The 26,019-nt window shown below is 44.5% G+C and overlaps 1 protein-coding gene across 1 annotated transcript in view; it reads right to left on the reverse strand.

Moving 5' to 3' along the window:
- RTEL1 (regulator of telomere elongation helicase 1) overlaps positions 1-26,019 on the reverse strand; it is a gene marked incomplete in the record, with an annotated part of 4,697,248 nt that overhangs the window by 2,537,520 nt on the left and 2,133,709 nt on the right.

Raw genomic sequence — 26,019 nt, forward strand, 5'->3', positions numbered from 1 at the left:
GAAAATGTTTCCCCAACGGGGTACTTAGCTTTACTGAAGACTTCGGTTCTGAAATTCAATTTCGAAAATCTCATGAGTCGGCCGACTGGCACTTGCGAACTGCTTTTGCTTCAGGCACCGCACAGCAAGAAAGAGTGAAGAAAATGGTGTCTGCTGCATCTTTTATACTCCTGGCACACTGACGTCAGGGAAGAGGCGACAGCAACCGACGCCAGACCTAGACTTTGGAATTCTGGCTGACTGCGGGTAGCCTGTCAGCAGGATAACCCAAGTGTAATGACTGCAACAGTGAAACACGATGAACATCCATCATATACTGGTATCGGCTGAGTCAGGGGAAGACCCCCCCCCCCCAGTACTTAAAACGTAAATTTAGAGAAATGTGTAACCCCCAAACGAATATTATAATTTAAAGGCACTTATTACAAGAGATCAAAAGCCTGGTGAAACTTTTGCAGCATATATAACTGACTTGAGAAAGTGTACAAATAGTGATTTAAGTTTGAGTTGATAAAAGACTTGTGTATGGTATTAAAGATGATGCTGTGAAAAAGATTTTGCTTCGTGACAGTAATTTAACTTTGAATAAGGCCATAGAGGGATGTCAATTACAGTATATGAACCCATAGAAAAGCAAACAAATATGCTTACAAATAATAAATGTATACTTCCAGTATCTTCTAAGGCTAATGTCGATACTAGAAAAACAAATCTCAAACGGCTACAGGTACACTGAGGTGCCAAAAACTGCAACAATAAGAATAGAATGTGGCACCAAAGTTACACACTGTAACTATCCACAGTAACTTTATTTAGAAAAGAACAGTAGGTGAGCGCTTTCACAACTCAGTGTTGCTTCATCAGACAATGTTAATGCAGACCATGCTTGGTTAAATACTTAAGCAATCAGTGTGGTTAGAGAGAGACATGTACTTTAAGGTTGGTTTTAAATACATAGTTTGCATAAACTTGTACTAATAGTTTTAATTGTTAAATTATTTGACTGTATTGCTTTAAATAGTTGAAACCACACTGCTTAAGTATTTAACCAAGCATGGTCTGCATTAACATTGTCTGATGAAGCAACACTGAGTTGTGAAAGCGCTCACCTACTGTTCTTTTCTAAATAAAGTTACTGTGGATAGATTCAGTGTGCAACTTTGGTGCCTCATTCTATTCTTAATGTTGATACTATACAGCATGTGATCAAAAGAAACCGGCCCAAGCACATGGCAGCAGCTGCAAGCCCTGCAACAGTCACTGGTAAACCCAGTAGCTTTCTAGCAAATTCCAGAGTGCACACAGTCTCAGTGAAGCACAAGGGTGATTCAACAAAATTCAAAGCATGTACCCTCGCCTAGCCTTATAGTAAGTTGCTGTAATTGTGGTGGTAATCATGAATCTAAAGGAGAAAGGTGTTAAGCTTTTGAACAGCAATGCCAGAGATGTAAAAAATGGAATAATTTCCAAAGGTTTTATAAATCAAAACAAGGTTCATTCTTTTATTTTTTATTACAAGAGAACATTCAAAGAGACAAGTTGATCATTTAGAAAGCTGTGACCCTACTTTTTATGTTGATGGTGCTTCTGTGCTTAATGAAACGGTCAATGCAGTAGATTTATGAGCAAAGAATGAAGCATTTTGTACTGTTTGGATAAAGAGAGCTCAAAGTTGACACAGGTCCAAATGCAATGTTATATGTCAGCAGAAACATTTGCTGGAGTAAGTATAAAGCACATCCTTGTCTTTCATTAAGATACCTAAACTAGCTGGAATTACCTCACCAGCTTCTACTCTCTCAACTATAAATAATTCACTCTATACTATACCTGAAATCCTTCTGCCCTAGCCTGTCTCCCCTCATCTCTCAATATTCCCCACTAGGTCCCTACGTAGCTCTGACCTTAACCTACTACAAATATACAAACCTAACACTAAAATTGGCTGCAACCTCTACAGCCACAATGCTACCATATCATGGAACAAATTACCACTAGAAATCAGGTCCCTCAAACATCCAAATCAATTCAAAACTGCCACTACAGAGTACCTCCAAACTCAATGGTCCTGCCTCTGCACACATCCTCCCTAATCTAGCCCATTAATTCATATGCAATCACCAAAACTTCAAACCTTTTTAGCTAGTAAACCTCTTCAAGGTAACACACTTCTTCATCTCATCTCCATTTCTAATGTCACTTCTCTCATGAAATAACTATAAACACTATGAACTCTTTTCATTGTTTATTGAAAATGTTTGTTTCGAAAAATTTCTCTTATGTATGTTTTCCCCACTATTATTTTTCTGATAATATAACTGCAACCCACCAACACTGTTAACACTAAAATTGTAAAACTGTTTAACTTTTCTCCCCAGGCCTCTGCTGCAAAAGGGCTACTTAGCTCAGTTGGACTAACCCAGTCAACACATGTAAAATAAAATAATAATACATAAAATGTGCGCGAAGCTTGTTGTTTATGGTGGAAAAGAAATTCATACTGAAGGTTCAGTAATGCTTTGATGTTACTCTGCTGGGAACTGCCATGACTTGCAATTTTATGTGGTCAAAAGGCATGTAGAGTCATTACTAGGCCTCAGAGACAGTTTGAAAAATGGGACTGTTTTCATTTAACAAGTAAGTCCACCATGTTAGCTTAAAAGACCAGTATTCTAATTTAGTCCAGTCTATCTTCTCTCTACCTATGCTGATCTTTTCGAAGACAAACTAGGCAAACTCCTAGTTGTGTACTCCATGAAGTTAGATCCAGAGGTCGGTCTAGTTGCCAGACGAGCCTGGAAAGTTCCAGTAGCTCTGAAGAACAGAGTTAAAGGAGAACTAGATAAAATGGTACAGCAAGGTGTAACTTGTCCAGTTGATGAACCAACTGAATGGGGTATCGTCCATGGTCATACCTCATAAGAACAGCTCAGATATCAGAATATGTATTGATCCGCGAGATTTGAATAAATTACTGAAAAGACCTCATCATCCAATGTATACAGTCAAAGAAGTTGCTGTTCTTATGTCAAATGCCACTATTCTTTTCTGTCTTAGATGCAGAGTTCAATTTGGCAAATTTTGCTTCACCGAAAATCCTCATTGCTAACCACTTTCAGTGCTCCTTTTGGCAGGTACAGATTTTTCAGAATGCCATTTGGGAGAAATTTTGCCAGTGAAGTATTCCAGCATGCAAAGGAGCAATTCAATTTTTGGGGGGTATCCATGTGCTATTATACTAGATGATATTCTAGTAGGAGATAATGATGAAGCTAGCATAACAGCAACCTCAAGAAAGTTCTGGAAAGAGCATGTGAAGTGAATCTTAAGTTGAATCCTCAGAAGTGCAAATTCAGGCTGCAGTAAGTTACTTATGCTGGTCATTTATTTACCAGTTCAGGCTTACGACTAGATCCTTCCAAGTAAACAGCAATTCTTGAGATGCCAGTTCCAGATAATGTTCAAGCCCTACAACATTTTCTTAGCATGGTTAACTACCTATGCAAGTTCATTCCAGACTTGAGCCAACTTTCAGCACAGCTCAGACAGCTGACATGTAAAGGTGTATCCTGGTCATGGTTAGAACAAACCAGAGAGCATCTGATGTCTTAAAACAGAAAATCGCCAGTCCACCAACTCTCAGATATTATGATGGTCACAAACCAGTTAATCTATCTTGTGATGCTTCGAAATTTGGTCTTGGTGCCGTCATTCTCCAAGAGAGGAGACCAGTAGCCTATGCACTGAGAACTCTTATCCAAACTGAGATGCAGTATGCACAGATAAAGAGTTTCGGCAATTGTGTTTGCATGTTCGAAGTTCCATGACTATATTTATGGCTGACCTATTTATTTATTTACATTTGTTTACCGGGAAATTCCGAATGGACGCAGGTCCTTTTTCAGCGGATGAAAAGGAGAGAAAAGCTCCACATCATGTACATGATAAATAGAGATACAAAGTTGCAGCAATAGTAAACAACATTACAGGTTGTTGGCTTTAATACAATAACAAGATATTGACAAGCTCACCAGCCTGAACACAACCCCCTATGTCACAAGATGGGTTGCCAATTGGCTCACGGATAGAACCCACACTGTGAGAGAGTTGCAGGCTTTAGATCAGACTCTAAACTGGTTACAAGTGGTGTCCCCCAGGGCTCAGTCCTGGGACCCCACCAGTTCGGTATATGCTTCTCAGAGCTACAGGCAAGCACAGGAGGACTATGGCTGACCAAGTTCGCAAACAACTGCAAATGGGGGGGGGGGCCCATAACTGACTCTCCAGCTGATACAGACATCCTCCAAAAGGGTCTCACTGAGATGGACACCTGATGTCAAAATCATGGCCTCAAGCTATAGGTTAAAAAGTGTATAGTCGTCCCCTTTGGAAAAAACAAAGCACCCGCAAACTACTACATACATGGTAGTCCCCTAAATACAAAAAATGAAATAAGGGATCTGGGGACCCAAGTAGATAGTAATCTCTCCTTTGATAATCATACTGCCAAGGTGGTTAGAAAATTCTTCTATGTGACCCACCTAATCACAAAAGGGTTTGCATCTAGAACAAGAGGTTATTGTGCCCCTCTACTCATCAGACCCATCATAGAGTACAACGCCCCGTTTGGGATGTACCTTACAAGACACCTGCAACAGCTGGAAAGACCACAGAAGTACCTCACCAAGAGGATTACTGGCCTCAAACAGATGCCCTATGCAGCCCGACTGAAGAAACTCCAGCCGTACTCGGTTGCATACCGCCTACTTAGAGGTGATCTCTGCCTGACATACAAGGCCATGTCCAACCCAGAATTGATAGACATGCTCCACCTAAAAAAAAACAAATCCCGAGAGCTACACGCTCTAGAGATCTAAACCTCACCATAACGATAAATAGGACTTGCTGGAGGGAGAGATTCCTGTCACAGAAACTCCCCAAGCTTTGGAACAGGATTCTAATCTACATTAGGCAGAGCCCCTCACTAACACTCTTCAAGAGAAACCTTGATGAGTGGATGGGAAACAGAAAATTTACCCCAGGGATTACTGCAGTGGCTCTGTTGGACAGAGGCACAGGGAACTAATGGCTCTGCTGGACAGAGGCACAGGGAACTAATCTAAGGGAGTGGCAAAAGCCAACACATTCTGACTAGACTTACATATGCCCTCAGGCAGATAGCCTAGTACTTACCTATGAACCTATTACCAACAGTATATACAGTAAATGTTGCAATTAAGATAGTTTCTTGTTGTTTATAATATTAGTAACAAAGTTGTCAGACAAGATTTTAAAGTATGTAAAGACAACTAGCTAATTCTGACTGTGGTTAGTAGTGGCGGTAGTATAGTTGGGTTAATAGTCTAGGTGGGGGGGGGGGGTTAAGGGTGGGGTGTTAGTCTGGATTAGAACAAGGACAAAGCCAGTGCAAATTTAAGTGGAAATTGAGCGCAGTCTTGAAAAGGCTGCTGGAAGGTAGAGTAGTTATAGAGGGTGGAAGATTGTTCCAAAGTTTAGATATTACATGAAAATATGGCTTCTCCTGCTGAGTTTTTGGGTTTGATAACAGTGAGTTGATTTTTGTTGCTTGATCTAGTGGAGTGATAGGGTTGGAGAAGGGTTTGAAGGGAAGGGATGTTATGGGGGGTGGTTAATAAGTTTATGAGTGAGGGTGAGTTGATTAAAATGAAGGAGTTGCGGGAGTTTTAGCCAGTTTAGTTGTTTAAGGGAGTTATAATGATGGCTGCCATAGGAAGTTCCAGTGGCAAATTTAGCAATTTTGTTGTAACAAGCATCCAGCTTTTGTAGGTCTATCTAAGGTTGGCAAGTATGGGGGATGCATAGAATAGGGTGGAGATTAGCTGGGAATTGGCTATGGAGATTCTAGTCGCCTTGGTTAGGAATTGGCGGCATCAATATAATGCGCCAAGATTCTTGTGAACTTTTTTTTACTGTGAGAGATATGTGGGTGTCATATCTAAGTTTGTTGTCTATTTCCACACCGAGTAATTTTGTGTGTTCTGATGGAGAGATGATGGTATTGTATTTGGCGAGAATGTTGAAGTGGGGGGGTGTTTTGGGTGACTTTGGAAGGTTGGAACAGGAGAAGTTTTGTCTTACTTGGGTTGATTAGGAGCTTAGGACTGGACAGCCAGCTTTCTACAGACGAGAATGATTCCTGTGTGATTTGTTGTAGTTCTGGTTGAACTCAAATTCAAACAGATCACCAACCTCTAGTCACTATTTTGGGAAAGCCTACGTATACAGCTCCAGCCAGATTGCAACCCATGATGTTGAAAATTGCAAACGTATACTTTCAATCTTGTCTACGCAGAAGGCAAACTTCTTTATCTTGCTGATACATTATCCAGTTCGCCCAGAAATACCACAGAACAGCATGAAAATGAGAAACTTGGTTTTAAAGTTATGGAAGTGAGAAATTTTTCTTAAACACATCTTAATGAGCTTAGAAGTCTTACAGGCTCAGATCCAGTTCTTCGGAAGCTCAAACACCATCAGTTAAGGATGGCCGTCAAAACAATCTTGCTTACTAGTAGACCTGCAACCATATTTTCCTTATAGAGATGAGATTTTGTCTGACAATGGTATCATCATGAAAGGTCAAAAGGTGATTGTTCCAAAATCCTTGCAACAAGAATATGTTACTATTTTGCATCGTGGCCACCAAGGAGCAGATTCTACCAAAAGAAGGGCAAGAGAACTAGTATTTTGACCTATGTCACAGGACATTGAGAGAGTACTTTCATTTTGTTCTGTATGTAATGGTACTAAGCAGCATCAACAGAAAGAACCACTTCACCTAAAGCAGATTCCTGAACTACCTTAGTCGACAGTAGCTACAGACATTTTTGAATAGAATGGTCAACATTACTTGGTGCTAGTAGACTCTTAGTCAAATTGGTTCAAGACTGACCTACTTCCTAATCCAGCGTCCAATACTGTCATTACTAAGTTGAAGTGTCATTTTGCAGTCCATGGTAGTCTGCACAAAGTTATTTCTGACAATGGTACACAGTTTACAAGCCAGCAGTTCAAAAGATTTGCTGAACAGTGGGACTTTACTCATTTATTTATTTTTTATTTTATTTAACATCTGTTAACCAGGAAAGTCTGACTTGGAACAAAGCCAATTTTAAGCGGTGGCTCGGGGAGAAACGTTCCAGACACGTCTTTATAACATGGGAGGAAACCAGAGCACCTGGAGAAAATCCACATGAACGCAGGGAGGACATGCAGACTCCGCACAGAAGGCACCCCAGCCAAGAATCGAACTGGAGAATCTCTTGCTGTGAGGCGACAATGCTACCACTGCGCCATCCAAGCTAAACATGTAACTCATGTTACAAGTAGCCCTGAGTATCCACAGTCAAATGGTTTGGCAGAACGTGCATTTCAAAGTGCGAAACAATTACTAGAGAAGTCAAAACATGACAATAGTGATGATCTCTTGAATCTCAGAAATGTTCCGTGTGATAAACATCTTGGTTCATCTGCACAGAGACTTCTGTCAAGACAAACCAGAACCACGTTACCAATTAGTATCAGTACCAAATTATTGGTTCCATGTGTCATGAACAACAGGTCAGTGAAAGGCAATCTGTTGAAGAAGCGCCTATCCCAGAAGTCCTATTATAATAAGACAAACTACTCAATGCATTACAAAAAGGGGAAATTGTGAGGATGCAGATGACAAAAGGTTTAGATCAGATTGGACTTCTGACTCTGCAATTTCCCTTAGACCGGGTGGTACATCTGGAAGGGAATTTTTGTGAGAGAAAGGACTTTCCTCGAAAGGAATTTTGTAACCCTCGGATATAATCGACTGTACCCATCTGTCTTGAGAGAGGGAACGCCAGGCTTCTGGGTACAGCGATAGTCTTCCCCCGACTGCCTCCAAGGATGGACAGTCGGGCAACATCTCAGGGATGCTGGAAGGGCTTGTCAGAGAGAGGATCTCTGCTTCCCTGGTTTTGTAGACCCCCTCTGCCTCTAGAGCGGCGTCCGTTATTATTACCCCCTCTGCCTCTAGGGGTAAACTGACCACGTGCGTCTGGCGTGACTCCCTGGGATTTTCGGAACCACATTTTTCCGCCCTTCTGACCTTTGGGGTAAGGTCTAGAGGGGGTAGAAAACGGACCCCTACGGCAGAAAGAGTCTTGCCGTCCTGCTCACACCTGGTCAATGTATCCTTCACTTGAGGGCCAAACAATGCTGACCCATCAAAGGGAGAATTTGTGAAGGACGCCTTAAAGGGATCTGCAAAATTGCAGAGCCGCATCCAGGATTGACGTCTAAGAGCCACTCCTGTACCCGCGGCTCTACTCGCTCCATCTGCTGCATACGATATCAGTCGCATGGAGGAGTTAGCTATAGAATTAAGGATTCCTAGCTGAGAAGCAATTTTCTCTCGAGTCCCTGCAGCCGTAGGATCCTGCACTACTTCACTTAGTTCCTTAAGGATGTCCCTTTGGAGTCTGTTGAAGTGACATAAGTAGTTCAGCGAGCGCATGGCAAAGGTCGCTGAGGAGAACATCTGCTTGCCATACCTATCCATGGTCCTAGAATCTTTATTAGGAGGATGGACTGGTACGGAAGGATCTGCAAGTTCCTTCTTAGTGGCGGCCGCCACCACCATGGCATCAACAGGGACACCTTTCGTAAGGAATTGCTTTTCAGAAGGGGCTGTAATAAATTTAGACGGCCTCCTAGGAACTGGCTCTACAGAGTCAGGAGCAGCCCAAGCCTTTCGAGCAATAACCTCCATAAGGGGGTCGAAGGGCGGAGACACCCAGGAGGTGGAGGGTCGAGATCCAAACGCCTCTACGTATACCGACTCATCCTCAGAGGGATTTGAGGAGGGCCAGTTTCCCCTCTGTTTTAGGAGTTCTAGGATGTCTGAAAAGGAGACATCCTCAGAGGGGGATCTTGGGGATCCCTCCGACTCATCTAAGTCGGTATCTGAAGTGATAGACTTAGGGGAGTCTAGGTGTTTCCTCTTACAAGTCCTCTTGCGCGGAGGATCTCCTGACTGGTCAGGAGAATCCTCGGAAGAGGGGGTTATTCCCAGTGGGGAAACCTGAGGCGGTGGATCTCTAGGTCCGGGAGCAAGAGAGATGGAAGAGATATTGACAGGCACTGTAGAGGGAGGAGCTAAGGGAATAGACTGCTGACTGAGCCCAGTGGCCAGCACACTCTTCATCACCTCGAAGGCCCCCCTCCCAGGGAGATCCGAGAGAACCCGTTCCGAAGAAACCGGGACTCCCGGGCCCACCGAAAGGGAAGGCTCCGAGGCAGATGTCGGAGCCGAGCTCACCAAGGCCGAGGCTCCAAGGGGAAGAGTGGGGTCGGACAAGGGTCCGATGCCACTCACCCCCTCGGAGGAGACCAGGGAAGCGCGACCACCGAATCCCTCCAAGGAAGGTCTCGAAGAGGAGATAAGAGTAGATGCCGAGGGTGCAGAAGGGGGGGGGTATCTGCCCCTCAGCCATAGCAGTAACTATCCCCATAGACTCCAGCTCCAAACTCTGGGGTAGAGTCGAAGGAGGAACTTGAAGAGGGTGTGGACTAATAATCATCTGTTGAGATGGACTATGAAGCATCTGGGCCAGTGCCTGTGATTTTAATAATCTACTTACCACCCTCTCTAAATCATGGTCCAATAACCTGGACGACCTAGATGATCGGCTCCGATGGCTCCGTTCCGAAAGAAGAGGTGAGGCCGGAGCCGACAGAATCGGCTCCAACGAGGGAGACCTGGACCTCTTCCTCAAAGGAACCATCGGAGCCGACAAGGCTACTGATCCAGTCGGAGCCGATAACTTTTCGGCTCCGAGAGAAGATCTAGACGCATCGGCTCCAGCCGGAGCCGATGCAGGCACCGAAGTAGTGGTGTCGCCGGTCGCGCCGACAAGCCTGGGCCACATGGTGGTCGGAGCCAGTACTCGGAACCGACACCAAAGTGACCAAAGAAGTATCGGCACCGATAGCCATCGGTGCCGAAGATTTAGCCAATGTCGGATCGGCTCCAGCCGGAGCCGATCTCGACTCCGACAAAGTCGGAGCCAAGGCCGAAGGCTTGGAAACAGAAGCCTGGGCCTTAGACTTAGAAGGCTTACCCGGAGCCAATTTGACCGGGGAGCCCTCCGGTTTAAGGAGTCCCCTTAAAATCAATTTGTTTCTCCTCTCCTGCAGGACTCTCTGGCTAAAAGAATGACAAATCGCACAGGAGTCCTGCAGGTGGAGAGGTCCCAGGCAGTATAAACAAGAAGTGTGACCGTCTGTCAGAGACATCTTCTGACAGCACGAGTCACACTTCTTAAAGCCTGAGACCCTCTGCTCTTTGGACATAGTGGACAAACACGGAACCACACAGTCCCAAACAAACAACTAAAATATAGTTAAAAAAGTAAAACCTCACACACACACACACCCTGACAGGGGGGGGATGGGAGGAAAGGAAGGCCTGACTAAAAAAATTAAGGAAGAAGGATAATTTTAGTCAAAAAGGGGCTTAATATAAACTAAAAATGTAAGATATTAAGTTTAAAAGTGAAAAGGGGCTAAAAGCAGTTTAATATAAAACACTTACCAGGAGCTGGTAAAAGGAGGACCTCATCAGCGAAGCGGCTAACGAGATCTGGGTACTTACCGCCTTGCATCATGGGATATGGGGCTGCCTCGAGCTGGTAAAAGTGACTCTCGAGCTTAGCAAAGTGCCGAGTCGGAGCCGAGGATCGGCTCCGAACCCATCAAGCAAGAATGAAGGCGAGATTGACAACTTAACATCAACAGGTCAGTGAAAGGCAATCTGTTGAAGAAGCGCCTATCCCAGAAGTCCTATTATAATAAGATAAGCAAACTACTCAATGCATTACAAAAAGGGGAAATTGTGAGGATGCAGACGACAAAAGGTTTAGATCAGATTGGAGTTGTAAAACTTGTGTGCCCACAGCTGATTGTACATTGTGGAATCACAAGGAGCAGAATTTAGGTTGAATCAAACATTTGATCCCGGTGTCCTATCCTGTGTTGCAGTACCATACCTGCAGGAAAGACCATATCAGAGTGAGTTATTCAGTGTTCCAGTTCCAGAGGACATTCCAATAAATATCCCTGTTCCTGAGAAGAATCCCAAAACTCCATAATCTGTTTGTTTACCAATGACTGTCCCTGTTGCTAAACCCAATTCTGATTGCTACATCACTAGATCAGGTCACATTTCTAGACCATGTTCCAGATACACGGCAACTTGGACATAAGCGTTGTGTCTATTTCTTATTGTCTGTACAAATGCAGGTCTCTTCTTTCAAATGTCATTATATCATGAGTAATTCATTAAAGAGGAAGGATGTAGATCAATATATGTATACTTTTAAGAAGCTTGCCAGGGGGCTTTATACATGTGTATAAATACTGAGCATGTGCAATCCGGACTGCCACTTTGTAATAAACTGTAAGCATGTATGTCCGTGTAGTCTGTCATTTAATCAGTTCATGTTTTGTACTGTTTTGTACTGCTGCTATCCATTCTGTGTTGTTTCTGTGTAACAAAGCATATTAACGAACTACCCCACGTGTTCATCTTCACTTGTAAAACAAGACGAGCGACAGGTTGGTCCTTGATGTCCTACATACCTTGCACTTTTATCCCTCCTAAAACTGCTCCCCAAGCAAAGTCTGAGGCATCTGAGCTGACTGACTGCTTTAGAGCACAGAGGGAGAAGGGGAGGCCTGGATTTAGGAAATCTGCTCTCTCTACCAAGTAACTTTTCTTCTGCCAAACCACAGAAATAGGATTTGAAAAGATAATGAGTGCTGGTGATGAGATCATACAGACTTCAGACATCCCTGTATCTTTTCATGTGGAGTCATACCAGGGGTATCATGACAATCATAGATACCATGAGACCCAAAATCTATGGTATTCCCTTGCAGTGACTTAAGTACGAGTGGAAAACCCTAGAAATAGAGCTAATTGCAAATTTATTCTTTCTTGTAAAAGAAAAAGGTCTTTCAACTGAGGTGTCTAGCTGACACAGCCCAGGAACACAATCCTGTGTGATACAGCCAAAAAATAATTTTGAATATTCTCTTGGAATCCCCAGTTGTGTAACAGATCTCTCACCAAGTGAGAGATTACTGACACTTTGAAAAAGACTCTGCAAAAATAAGTAAGCCATCTAAATATGGAAAAATCTGGATACTTCATATCCTGCAATGAACTACAACAACTGGAGCTAGACACGTTTTCAACACTCTTAGTGCAGTGGATAAGCAAAAAGGTAAGGCACATAACTGATAATGTGATGCCGACATACAAATCCTTAAGAAACACCCGAAGTTTGAATGAATATGGATGGGATTAGCATCTTTTACATCTAGTGATATCAGGAACCACAAATGAGAAAGAAGGGGTCACAGGTTGCGAAGTGCCTGCACTTTGAACTTTGGTACTATAACAAGTTAGTTTAGGAAAAATACAAACCCAGAAACGGAAAATTTTAGGAGGAACAGCTGCAGGTTTAGTTTTCAGTTTCTTTCTCACAGGAAAAATGGGGTCAACAGAACAGTTAATAGTAGTGACAGCAGCAGCTTCTCCAGGGATGGACCCAACATTCTAAGTAAATAGGGAAAGCCTTTCTTGTTTCATCTCCCAGGGCCAACAAGAATGTCTCTACCTTGCCCACTGAGGGGACCTCAACAGCTGCAAAGAGCATGGCTTGCCCAGAGGTCCATAGTAGCTGCAGACTGCTACACCAGACAGATCTGCAGTAAAAGATTAGTGGTATGAGGAAAGTACAGTTTTGTACCTACCATAAATGTAGATGTCCGATAGATATGCAACTGCAGTCCTGACATATGGGTTGTCCTGCCTCAGGCAGCCATTCGGTCGGCCGGATTCCAAAGTCTGGGTCCGGCGTCAGCTGATGTCTCCTCATTCTCGACGTCAGAGCGGCTGGGGTATAAAGGCATCAGCCGACGCCATCTTCTTCAGTGTTTCTTGCCCCAGATGCCAGGTGCCCTCCAAGGAAGGCTAAAATTTGTGAATGGATAAACCAAAAATACAGACATGCACAACAGTAATAAACAGATACACCATAATAGATAACTCCAGCTTATAGGAAAGGGGGGGAATGGACCCAAGGGATAAAACAGAGGGGTAGGAGGGAGGGAAAACCTGACTGCAGTTGCATATCTATCGGACATCTACATTTATGGTAGGTACAAAACTGTACTATGTCCTTCAAGAATGCAACTGCAGTCCTGACATATGGGTTGAATACCATAGCCAAGCTGAGGGTGGTAGGACTAAGTAAGGGATGGTGTAGCTAGAAGGCCCTGCAGGACTGCCGAAGCAAAGCCTGCTCGGGATCTGGAGTATAATGGCAGGTTGTAGTGTTTGGTAAATGTATGCATGGAGCAGCCTCTAGAATATCTTTTGTGGCCACTCCCCTAAGAAAGGCTGTGGATGTGGCCATAGCTCTGGTGGAGTGTGGTCTAATATTAGCTGGCACACTCTTTCCATGGAAGGAGTAACAGAATCTGATGCAGTGTCCAATCCATTTTGAGATAGTTTGTTTGGTGACTGCCTTTCCTTGTGTCCCAGCAGCATAGGCTACAAACAGTTGGTCAGACTTCCTGGTAGACTTTGTTCTGTCCAAGTAGTAGCGTAGTTGTCTGTGAATGTCTAAAGTATGCAACAGCTTCTCCCCTTTGTTTTGAGGGTTAGGAAAGAAAGTAGGCAGGTGAATTGCTTGGTTTAGTGACACTCTGGATATCACCTTCGGCATGAAGGAAGGATTGGTTCTAAGGGAAACTCTGTCCTGATGAAAGATGAGAAAAGGAGGAACTGCCATGAGGGCCTCTATCTCCGAGACTCTTCTTGCTGAGGTGACTGCCAACAGGAAAACCGTTTTCCAAGAGAGAAATTGTATTTCTGAAGATGCTGCTGGTTCAAAAGGAGGAAGAGTTAATTTTTCCAAAACGTAATTGAGGTCCCATGCAGGAATTGGTTGTTTCCTTGGAGGTTTGATATTCTTTATACCCCTTAGAAACTGTCTTAGCAAGGGATGCGAAAACACAGGTGGATTACAGTTGTAATGAGCAGAGATAGCTGAAGCGTGGATTTTGATGGAAGAGTATGAGAGGCCACTCTGAAACATTTCTGCCAAGTATTCTAATATTTGAGGTATGTTCATCAGTGATGCATCCTGTCCCTTGTTGACATTCCAGATGATGAATCTCCTTCCATTTGGCCGAGTAGATTTTTCTGGTGGAAGGTCTGCGTGCCTCCAGCAAAATGTCCTGGACTGTTTTGGAGAGGGAGTCATGGGTTCCAGTCATGGAATTCTCCAAGCTGCCAGATTTAAGGTTTGTAGGTTCTGATGAACTGTCTTGTAATTGTGTTGAGTCAGGAGCTGAGGCCATTGAGGCAAGGGCCACGGTTTGGAGTGAGTTATGCTCAGTAGCAGTGGATACCAGTGTTGCCTTGGCCAGTCTGGAGCTATCAAGATTACTCTCGGTTGTTCTGCCTTGATCTTCAGTAACACCTTGGTGAGTAAAGGTAGAGGAGGGAATGCATAAATTTGTTAGGGCATTCCAGCTGAAGGAAAGAGCATCCATTCTCCAGGCTAGAGGATGGTGTATCCTTGTGCAAAACCTTTCCAGCTGATGATTGAGATGAGATGCAAAGAGGTCTATGTCTGGTCTTCCCCATGCAGATGTTATCTGTGAGAATATGCGTGGGTGTAGCATCCATTCGTGTGGCTCCAAGAAATTTCTGCTCAACCTGTCTGCCAGAACATTGTCCTTGCCCGGAACAAACTGGGATTGCAAGTAGATGTGCAGGTTCAGGGAACTTTTCCCAAAGAGTCATTGTTAGTCTGCAGAGGGGATAGGAATGAGTGCCCCCTTGTTTGTTTATGTACCACATGACAGTGGTGTTGTCTGTCCTTATTAGCAGATGATCTTGCTGAAGAGATTTTCCAAAGGCTTCTATTGCATGTATCACTGCCAACATCTCTTTTTGATTTATGTGCTGGTGCATTTCCATGGGAGTCCATTGCCCTTGAATGCATCTGCCGTCCATGTGCGCCCCCCATCCATGGTCTGAGGTGTCTGTTGTAATGGTTTGACTTGTTGGAGGTTTGTTGAAAGGGATACCTTCGTTTAAGTGACTTGCTTGAGCCCACCACAAAAATTCCCTTTGCAGGCATGGTATGAGTGGTATTATGTCTTCCAGGTTGTGGCTGTGTTGAGACCACAAGCATTTTAGGTACCATTGCAGTTTTCTCATGTGAAGTCTTGCCAGAGGTATTAGAAGAATGCAAGATGCCATGAACCCCAGGGCCTGCAGGGTTTTCCTTGCGGTCAGGTGGGTTAGTTTTGCTAGGCTTTTAAAGTAATCTGTTAAATGCTCTTGTTTCTCCTCTGTGAGGAAGGCCATCTGTAGCTGTGTGTTCAGCTTTGCTCCTAGAAAAATAATCTCTTGGGATGGAAGTAGTCTTGATTTTTGAATGTTGACTGTGTATCCCAAAGCCTGCAGCAATTGAATGACATAATCCAAGTGTTTTATCAAGGTTTGTTTGCTGTCTGCTTGTATGAGGCAGTCGTCCAGGTAGGGGTATATTTGAATCCCCTGGAGTCTGCAGTGTGCCACTACTGATTCCAGGCATTTCGTGAATACTCTGGGCGCAGTAGATAAGCCAAACGGCAATGCTGAGAATTGATAGTGCTCTGTTCCTGCAAGAAATCTGAGGTATCTTCTGCAACTGTGTCTGATAGGGACATGCAGGTATGCCTCCTTGAGGTCCAGAGTAACCAGCCAAAACCCCTTGCCCAGCATGGGAAGAAGTTGCTGTAACGTCAGCATCTTGAATTTTGGCACCATGAGAAAAGTATTTAGAACGGACAAGTCCAAAATAGGCCTCCATTGCTTTTCTTTTCTTGGAACAAGGAACAGTCTGGAATAAAATCCCTGGTCTTGTTCCTGAGGAGGAACCTTCTCTATTGCTTTCATTTTTAACAACTTTGAGACTTCTCTGAGTGCCTCTGCCCTTTGATTTTGTGGCAGGATTGGCATGCCTTGTCCTGTTGGTAAAGTATGGAAGTGGAATCTGTAGCCTCTGTGTATTATATCCAGAAACCATTTGTCCTTTGTTATAATGTGCCAGTTTGTTGAGAATAGAGATAATTTTCCGCCTAAAGGTGCTTCTCTTTGAGCCTTGGTAGGCGGAGTGGTAGGTAAGTCATTGTGATTGTCCCTGTGGTGCAGGTGAAGTACCTGTGCCACTTCTTTGATTTTGAGGTTACCACTGGCGTCCCCTGTAGGAGCCTCGGTATTGCCCTCTACCTCGTGCACGCCTGTTCTTTCCCCTTTGAAACTTGTCTGAGTCTGGAAAGGACCAGTTCTTTGAAGGCCAATTTCTGCTGAATCTGGGTGGCTGAACCTGGAGGAAATCTTTTACTGTCTGTACTGATTTTGCCTTCTCCTCAATAGACTTCAACACATCCTGAGCATTAGCACCAAAAAGCTTCTGTTTATCCAGAGGTGCGTCCAGGAGCTTTACTTTAACATGATCCGGCAGAGGCTGCTCTTTCAACCAAGCATGTCTACAGATAACAGCCCCTGTCATGGCTGCCCTACATGAAGCCTCCAATGCATCATAACCACACTGCAGAAAATGGTTACTAACCTGCTGAGAATTATGAACCAAATCCTGCAATGCCTTTCTATCTATAGGCTTAGGAGAGGCTAGCTTTTTCTGCAAATCATCCAGTAAAAAATCCTGGTACTTAAACATATGAAAAAGGCAGTTAAGTGACCTCATGGCAAGGGTGGTAGAGGTATAAACTTTTTTACCCCATCTCTCCAGGGACCTTGCTTCCCTGTCAGCTGGTAGTGGATTTTTGGTCGAGGAAGAAGCCACTCCTTTGGGGCCCTGTGAAATAGTTTCTAGATCCACAGATTGGGCCTTAAAGAAATGCTTGTGAGTGTCAGGGACCCTGTAATATCTGTCTGGCTTGACAGGAGCAGGAGGGAGAGAATCAGAGGAAGCACTGGAGTCTGAAAATACATCATCCAGGACATCCAAAACTGGAGGGATAGCCAAAGGCCTGTGCTGGGGTAACTTGAGTAAGGTACGGAGCCTTTTCCTAGAGTCAGAGAATTCCTGACCCTGCCACTTAAAATGTTCCCTAATGGAGTGAAGGACTTCACCGAAAGAAAAAATCCTCAGGAGGAGAGGCAGAGGGAATAGATTCCTCAGCATCAGAGTCCTCATAGGCTTGGAAGGATTCTTCATGGGTATCTGAATGCTCTGAATCCCCAGAGGCTTCATCTGAAGAGAGGTTGTCTGCCTGCTCAGTTCTAGGCTTTTTTTCTGCAGGTGGCTGAGAACCTCTGTCTGGATGGGACTGAGACCCCCCTGATAAGGGAGATTAGGTCTGCAGCCAGAGACATGATCTGTCTATCAGAAGAAGGAGCCTGAGGGGTAGGCTTAGGATGGGCCTTGGCCTGGCTGGCGGCCTTAGCACGTGCAAAGGCCTTGATGGACATGGATACAGGAGGCCTAGCTGCCCCACGTGCAGGGGTAACCTTGTCCACAGGAATGGTGTCGGGTGGTTCAAGAACTTCGGTTTCTGGAGGAAATTCAACAACCAGCACCGGTGGAGCCTCCGAGACCAAGGAGCGTGTTAATGCGGTGTCGTCGGCCTGGAGCGGTTGAATAATCGCTTCCGAAGTGACCGAAGCACTCGCGGAGGGCTTAGGTGTAGAATCGGTGGAAGACGCGGGCCGAGGATGTCGGTCCCGGTCCTTACGTTTCTTGGTAGTTTGTGCTGTCGGTTGTTCCGACGGCATGTTGTAAGCGAAGGATTCGCCAAAAAAGTTTTCGGCAAATTCTGCCCGGCGCCTGAGAGTGCGCTTATTAAAGCGAGCACAGGCAGCACAGGCCGAGACGTCGTGGTCTGGGCCCAGGCAAGGGAGGCAGTAGGAATTGAAGTCCTTATGAGGTATTTGTTTACCACAAGACAAACAATTATTAACTTTCTCAATTTGTTCTGACATCGGCTGAGGCAAGAAAAAATGTTCCCCAATGGGGTACTTAGCTTTTTAGATGACCGGTAACTGAAAACACAGGAGCTGACCGACCGGCACTTGCGAACTGCTTCTGCTTCGGGCACTGCGCGGCAAGAAAGACTGAAGAAGATGGCGTCGGCTGATGCCTTTATACCCCAGCCGCTCTGACGTCGGGGAGGAGGCGACATCAGCCGACGCCGGACCCAGACTTTGGAATCCGGCCGACCGAAGGGCTGCCTGAGGCAGGACAACCCATATGTCAGGACTGCAGTTGCATTCTTGAAGGACATCCAGCTTTCACAACAGCAGGATCACTCCTGTGGCTGAGCCAAATTGCTAGCCTTTTGTGGTAGCAAAGGCTGTTTGCTTAATTTTTTTAAAAGTTTAAAGATATTAAAAGTCACTCCCTCCGGAAAAGCAAAAAAAGCACTTTAATGCACTATGCCAGCCTCAAAAAAAAGTAAGACAAACACAATTTTTGAAAAAAAAAAAAAAAAATCATGCACTCGCCATAACGTTCCATCTACATTGTTGCTTTTCATTTGTCTTCAACTTGTGGGTAATATGGATCTGGTATAAATCTGCATTTTCCAGCATCAGATCCAAGCTCCTTCCCTATCCCGTACAGCCCCCATCTCCCTCCTCCCTTCAGATCGAGTTTGCTGTAGACAGTAGCACCCCCACCTAACCATACACCTAACACTGTGGCATTAATACCCCTTAACACAATAAGGAAAAAAAATGTACACCGGAGTAGGGGCTGTGTGTCTGCCATCCGGTCCACTACACAGCCCACATGAAGGAGGGAGGGAAGGCTAAAGACAAATGAAAAGCAACAACTCAAATGGAATGTTATGGTGAGTACATAACTTGTTATCAAAAGTTTTCATTTCATCTTCAACCTGTGGGACACAGTCCTCACCTACCAAACACTCCTGGCAGGTCCTCATGTTCTGGAGCACAGGTGAGCCAAAAGATGCCCTGCCTCTGGAAAGGAGATCCAATTTGTAATGAGAGATAAACGTATGAGATGACATCCAAGTAGCTGTAGAGCAAAAGTCATCCAAGGAATCCCTAGACCAAAAGGCCACAGAAGTAGCTACAGACCTAGTAGAATGTGCCCTGACATGACCTGGTGGAGATGATCCCTTGGCTCTATAGGCCAATGCAATACACTGTGAGATCCAACGAGCAACAGTTACGTTTGAAACAGGTTTCCCTAAGAAAGGCTTAGAAAAGGAAACAAAGCTGATCAGACTTATGAAAATATTTTGTTCTATGCAAATAGAAGCACAGTTGCCTATGAACATCAAGCAAATGCAGTTTATACTCCCCCTTATTCTGGAAGTTTGGAAAGAAACAGGGAGATTGATGACCTGGTTAATGTTAGACTCTGAAGCCACTTTCTGAAGGAATGAAGTGTTCATCCTTAAGGAAACCCTGTCTTTGTGAAATTCCATATAAAGGGGCTTAACAGATAATGCCCGGATCTCCGATACTGTCTTGGCGAAGTAATGGAGACCAGAAAGGCTGTCTTCCAAGACAGGAATTGCAAGTCTACTTAGGTTCATAGATTAGTACTAAGCAAACTGCCCTTGCGAGCCACTATAAGCCTAGCCAATTATCCCTTGTGAGACTCAAACCCTGTACCTTGTGTTTGTAAGGCAAACACCTTAACCATTAGGCTACCCTCCCAACCCCAAAAAGCACCAACGTAATCGACAGGATTACTGTAGTTGCTGGTTGAAAAGGGGGAGAAACCAAAACATGCAGCACTAGGGTAAGATCCCAAGGGGGCACTGGGTGCTTGACTGGAGGCCTGAGTAAAAAGATACCTTTCAAAAAGGCTTTACAAAGCTTGGAAAACACCAAAGAAGTCAAATTCTCTCCTACGTGAAAACAGGAGATCGCTGCCAAATGTACCTTTACCATAGAAAAACTAGCACCATGATTAAAGATATAGTACAGTTGTGTACACTTACCGTAAATGTAGATGTTCGAGTGTCTTCACTGTTGCAGTCATCATTGTAGGGTTCTTCCTATCGGCAGGCAGCCCACGGTCTGCCAGAATCCCAAAGTCTGGGTCCGGCGTCGGCTGTGTACTCAACCTCCCTGACATCAGTGCGCCAGGGGTACAAAAGCTTCCAGCCGACGCCATGTTCTCCAGTCTTTCTTGCCCCAGATGTCAGGTGCCCAAAAATAAAGGCTAAAAGTAAAACAAAAATTTAACATACAACAAACCCCATATCCTGTAGCAAATACACCTCAGAAGAAAGGTGAAGCAGGGAACCACAAGTATAAGAGGGGACAAGAGGGTGGGTAACCCAGACTGCAACAGTGAAGATGCTCGAACATCTACATTTATGGTAAGTGTACACAACTGTACTATGTTCATTGTGTTTCACTGTTGCAGTCATCACTGTAGGGTTGAATCCCAAAGCTGAGATAAAGGGTGGTAGTTATAGAGTAGAAGGGGTGGCTAGAAGGCCTTGCAAGACTGCAGAAGCAAAGCCTGCCCTAGATTTAGAATAAAGAGGGAGACTGTAGTGCTTACAGAAAGTATGCACTGAACTCCAAGCTGCAGCTTCCAAAATATCTTTGGTAGGGACTCCCCTGAGAAAGGCAGCTGAAGTAGCAACAGCTCTGGTAGAGCGAGTTCTAATTTTTCCAGGGATTTGCTTTCCATGATGAGTAACAAAATCTGATTCCATGAGCAATCCATTTAGAAATGGTCTGTTTTGAAATAGCTTTGCCTTGAGAATTTACATAAGAAACAAACAGTTGTTCTGTTTTCCTGATATCCTTGGTTCTGTTCAGGTAAAAGCGAAGCTGCCTGTGTACGTCCAAAGAAAGCAAGATCCTCTCCCCCTTATTTTGTGGATTAGGGAAAAAAGTTGGCAGGTGAATAGTTTGGTTTAAAGCCACTTTAGAAACTATTTTAGGCATGAAAGTAGGGTTAGTCCTCAAAGAAACCCTGTCTTGATGAAAAATAATGTAAGGTTCCACAGCCATGATCGCTTGTAACTCAGAGACTCTCCTGGCTGAAGTTAAAGCCAATAGTATAAGTCTTCCATGATAAATACTTTATATCGGATGTGGCAGCAGGCTCAAAAGGTGGCAGAGTAAGCTTTTCCAGTACATAATTGAGGTCCCAAGCAGGAATGGGTGGACTCCTAGGGGGCCTTAAATTTTTTGCTCCTCTGAGATATTGTTTCAGAAGTGGATGTGAAAAAATTGGAGGATCTGTATTATAATATGCAGAGATAGCTGAGGCATGTATTTTTATGGAAGAAAAAGATAAACCCTTACGCAACATATCTGTTAGGTAATGTAAAATCAATGGAATATTTGGAATGTGAGGATCCGATTCCTGAGCCTGCATCCAGGTGCAAAATCTCTTCCATTTTCCTGCATAAGATTTCCTAGTGCTAGGCCTTCTGGCTTCTAAGACAACATCCATAACCTGTTTGGTAAGAGTAGGATTAATTATAGACCCTGAATACGCCAGGCTGCCAGGCTGAGAGTTTTGATATGAGAGTGCAGGACCTGGCCCTGATGTTGAGACAAAAGATTTGGAATCTGAGGGAGAATCCAAGGAGGTTCCTGGGATAGATTTATCAGTGTGAGTACCAAAATTGTCGAGGCCAATTCGGGGCCAGTAAGATCATCTTTTTTATTTTTAATAACACCCTTGGTAGAAGAGGCAATGGAGGGAAGGCATACCCAGAGAGGTTCCTCCAACATTTTAAAGTTGCAGTTTATTTTTCCTATGAATGAGAGAGCATCCACTTTCCATGCTAGCTTGTGATATGTCCTTGTGCAAAAAGTCTGCAACTGGTAGTTGTGGGGAGATGCAAATAGATCTATGTCCGGGCAACCCCAGGCTTCTGTAATCATCTTGAATATTTGGGTGTCTAGCATCCATTCGTGTAGGTCTGACAGATTCCTGCTCAGGCTGTGTGCCAGAGTGTTTTGTTTCCCTGGCAGGAATTGAGCTTGTAGATCCCCCTTTGCAAGCTAGTGCTGTGTTCCATAGAGTCATGGCTAGTCTGCAAAGGGGGTAGGAGTGTGAACCCCCCTGCTTGTTTATGTACCACATAACTGTGGTGTTGTCTGTCCATATCAGTAGCTGCCCTGGCTCTAAAAGATCCCTGAAAGCCATGAGGGCATACTGTACAGTTAACATCTCTTTTAAATTGATATGTAGATGTTTCTGATCCTCTTTCCAAAAACCTTGCAGGCCTTTCCCCTGCAAATGGGCTCCCCATGCATAATCCAAGGCGTCCGTGGTTATCACTTGGTTGGCTGGAGGTAGACTGAAGGATTTCCCTTTGTTTTGGAGACATGCCGTGGCCCACCAATAAAATTCCTTTTGTAGGCAAGGCAAGACAGCAATCACTGTTTCCAGACTGTGACAATGCTGGGACCATACGCTTTTTAGGTACCATTGTATCTTCCTCATATGCAGTCTTGCATATGGTATGAGTAAGATGCAGGAAGCCATGTAACCCAAAGCCTGCAGGAATTTCCTTGCAGTTAGCTGAGACATTAACGCCAGGCTTTTGAAAGTTGAAGCCAATTGTAGTTGTTTTTCTGGCGTCAGGAATGCCATCTGGGTTGTAGTGCTTAAAAGAGCACCCAGGAAAGTTATCTGTTGAGTGGGTGTCAAATTTGACTTTATTACGTTCACAGTGAATCCCAGGCACTTCAGTAGATTCTGAACAAATTCCAGGTGCTGGAGTAAGATGTCCTTGCTGTCTGCTTGAATAAGGCAGTCGTCCAGATAAGGGTAAATTTGAATTCCCTTGAGTCTGCAGTAAGCTACTACTGGTGCCAGGCACTTGGTAAAGACCCTGGGCGCAGTAGATAAGCCAAAGGGCAGCGCAGAGAATTGGTAATGTTTCGAGCCTGCCTTGAACCTGAGGTATCTTCTGCACTTCTGTCTGATAGGAATGTGTAGGTAAGCCTCCTTTAAGTCCAATGTCACCACCCATGCATTTTTGCTCAACATAGGCAGGAGCTGCTGCAGAGTAAGCATCTTGAACTTTGGTATCTCCAGGAAAGTATTTAAGACGGACAGATCCAGGATGGGTCTCCAAGTATTTTCCTTTCTGGGAACTAGAAAGAGCCTTGAATAAAAGCCTTGTCCCGTCTCTGAATTTGGAACCAATTCTATGGCCCTCATAGCCATGAGGGACCTCACTTGTTTTAATGCCTCCGCCCATTGAGTTTTTGGAAGGTCTGGCCATCCGTTTGGTTTTGGCAAGGTGTGAAAATGGAATTTGTAACCTCTTAAAACTACATCTAGAACCCACTTGTCTTGGGTTATGCAAGTCCAATTTCGGTGAAAAAGAGAAAGTTTTCCTCCCAGAGGAGCTTCCAGGAGAGAGGACCCTGGAGCTATGCAGGGGGAGCCATTGAGACTGTTTCCTATAAGGATGAGACCTATCTTATCCACCCCTGGGGGTGGAAGCACTCCACTGTCTAAGCCTATACGAGGTCTGTGCTTGGGCCCTCCCGCTGGGGCACCTATATCTACCCCTCTGAGGCCTGTCCAAGCTGGGAAAGGACCAATTCTTAGCTGGTCAATTTCTGCTAAATCTAGGAGGCTGAACTTGTAAGAAATCCTTAACCGTTTGCATGGATTTTGCCTTATCCTCCATTTTCTTTATAACCTCTTCAGCCTTAGACCCAAACAAAACATTATGTTGAACAGGAGCATCCAGTAATTTTGCTTTTACTTGATCAGGCAAATTTTGTTCCTTTAACCATGCATGCCTTCTAATGACCGTGCCAGTGGCTGCCACCCTGCAAGAGGCCTCCAAAGCATCAAAACCACAGTGTAAGGTATGTTCCCTACCTGCTCAGTAGCATGCATCAGATCTTGTAATTCCTTATTGTCTGCACATGCAGAAATGGTACACATTTTTCGTTTCATAACAGACAAAAGGTTCATAGGTTCATACTAGGCTATCTGCCCTAGGGCATTTATAAGCCTAGCCAGAATGTGTTTGGCTTTCGCCACCCATTTTAAATTTATTTTGCTATGCCCTTTTTCGAGGTTAGTATACTGTGCCTCTGTCTAACAGTGACACAGAAGTGATACCCGGGGTAAACCTACGATCTCCCATCCACTCATCAAGATTCCTCTTGAAGAGAGTCAATGAGGGACTCTGCCTAACCTGGACTGGGATTTTATTCCAGAGTGAAGGGAGCCTCTGGGTTATGAATCTGTCCCTCCAGCATGTCCTATTTATTTCAGTGCTGAGGTTCAAGTCTCTCGAGTGCGTAGCTCGATGGGATTTGGATTTTCTGAGGTGCAGCATGTCCATTAATTCCGGGTTGGACATGGCTTTATACGTCAGGCACAGATCGCCTCTGAACAGGCGGTATGCCACTGAATAGAGCTGGAGTTTCTTTAACCGGGCAGCATATGGCATCTGTTTGAGCCCTTTGATCCTCTTGGTGAGGTACTTTTGGGGTCTTTCCAGTTGCTGCAGGTGTCTGTAAGGTACATCCCAAAAGGGGCATTGTACTCAATTATGGGCCTAATGAGGGATGAGTAAAGAGGCACAATGACCTCCCCTGATCTAGATGTGAATCCCTTCATGATTAGGTGGGCTACATAAAATGTTTTTCTAACCACTTTGGCCACGTGGTTGTCAAATGAGAGATTGCTATCAACTTGGGTCCCCAGGTCCCTAATTACTTCTTCTGTACTTAATGGATTACCACCTATGTGGTAATTTGTGGGCACTTTGTTTTTGCCAAAGGGGATGACTATACACTTTTTGGCATTTAGCTTGAGGTCATGGCTCTGGCACCAGTTGTCCGTTTCTATGAGGCCCTTTTGCAGGATGCTTGTGTCGGCTGGAGAGTCGATTATGGTGCCCAGTTTGCAGTCATCTGCAAATCTGGTCAGCCACAGTCCTTCCGTGTTGGCCTGTACCTCCAAGAAATATATACCGAACAAGAGAGGTCCCAGGACTGAGCCTTGTGGGACACCACTTATAACTGGTTTGGAGTCTGACATGGCTCCAGCAATTCTAACCATGTGGGTTCTGTCCTTGAGCCAGTTTGCAATCCATCTAGTGACATAGGGGTTTATATTTAAGCTGGTGAGCTTATCTATAATGCCCGAGTGGGGTATCGTATCGAAGGCTTTTGCGAGGTCCATGTAAGCTGTGTAGACCACCTTCCCCTCATCAATGGCCTTGGTGACTGTTTCAAAGAAATCAACCAGGTTTAAGAGGCAGGAACTGCCCTTAACAAAGCCAAACTGGGTAGGATCCAGTGTCTGTAGGCCCCCAATATCTTTATTTATGAGGTCCATGATGATCCTTTCCATAGCTTTGCAGACCAAGCTAGTCAGGCTTATGGGGCGATAGTTTTCAGGATCCGTTGAGGCACCACCTTTATGGACAGGGACCACTGTTGCTGTACGCCACTCTTTGGGCACATATCCTGTAGTAAGGCTGAGAATGAACAGTAGTTTTATGTTTGGGTTTAGCTCTTCTTGGAGTTCATGTAGGACGCAGCCCAGGACACCATCTGGTCCCATTGATGCTGTGTTTTTTGCTGATATTTCAACATATGAAATTGACAATTCAAAACTCTAATAGATAAAGCAGCAGAAGTGTACACTTTTTTGCCCCATCTCTCCAAAGCTCTAGAATCCTTATCTGACAGAAATAGGTTCTTAGCAGTGGCGGCCTTAACACCCTTAGGTCCCTGAGAAATGGTTTCTGGATCAGCAATAGGATTTTTAAAAAGAAACTGGTGAGAGTCAGGGACTCTGTAATATCTATCAGACTTAGCAGGGGCCAGAGGAAAAGAGTCAGGGGTTAAATTAGACTCAGTAAAGACATCATCCACAATATCCAAAATAGGAGGAATAGCCAGGGGTCTGTGTTGGGGAA

Source organism: Protopterus annectens, chromosome 14.part0 (assembly GCF_019279795.1).
Source record: "Protopterus annectens isolate FY-2018-M chromosome 14.part0, PAN1.0, whole genome shotgun sequence".
NCBI lineage: Eukaryota > Metazoa > Chordata > Ceratodontiformes > Protopteridae > Protopterus > Protopterus annectens.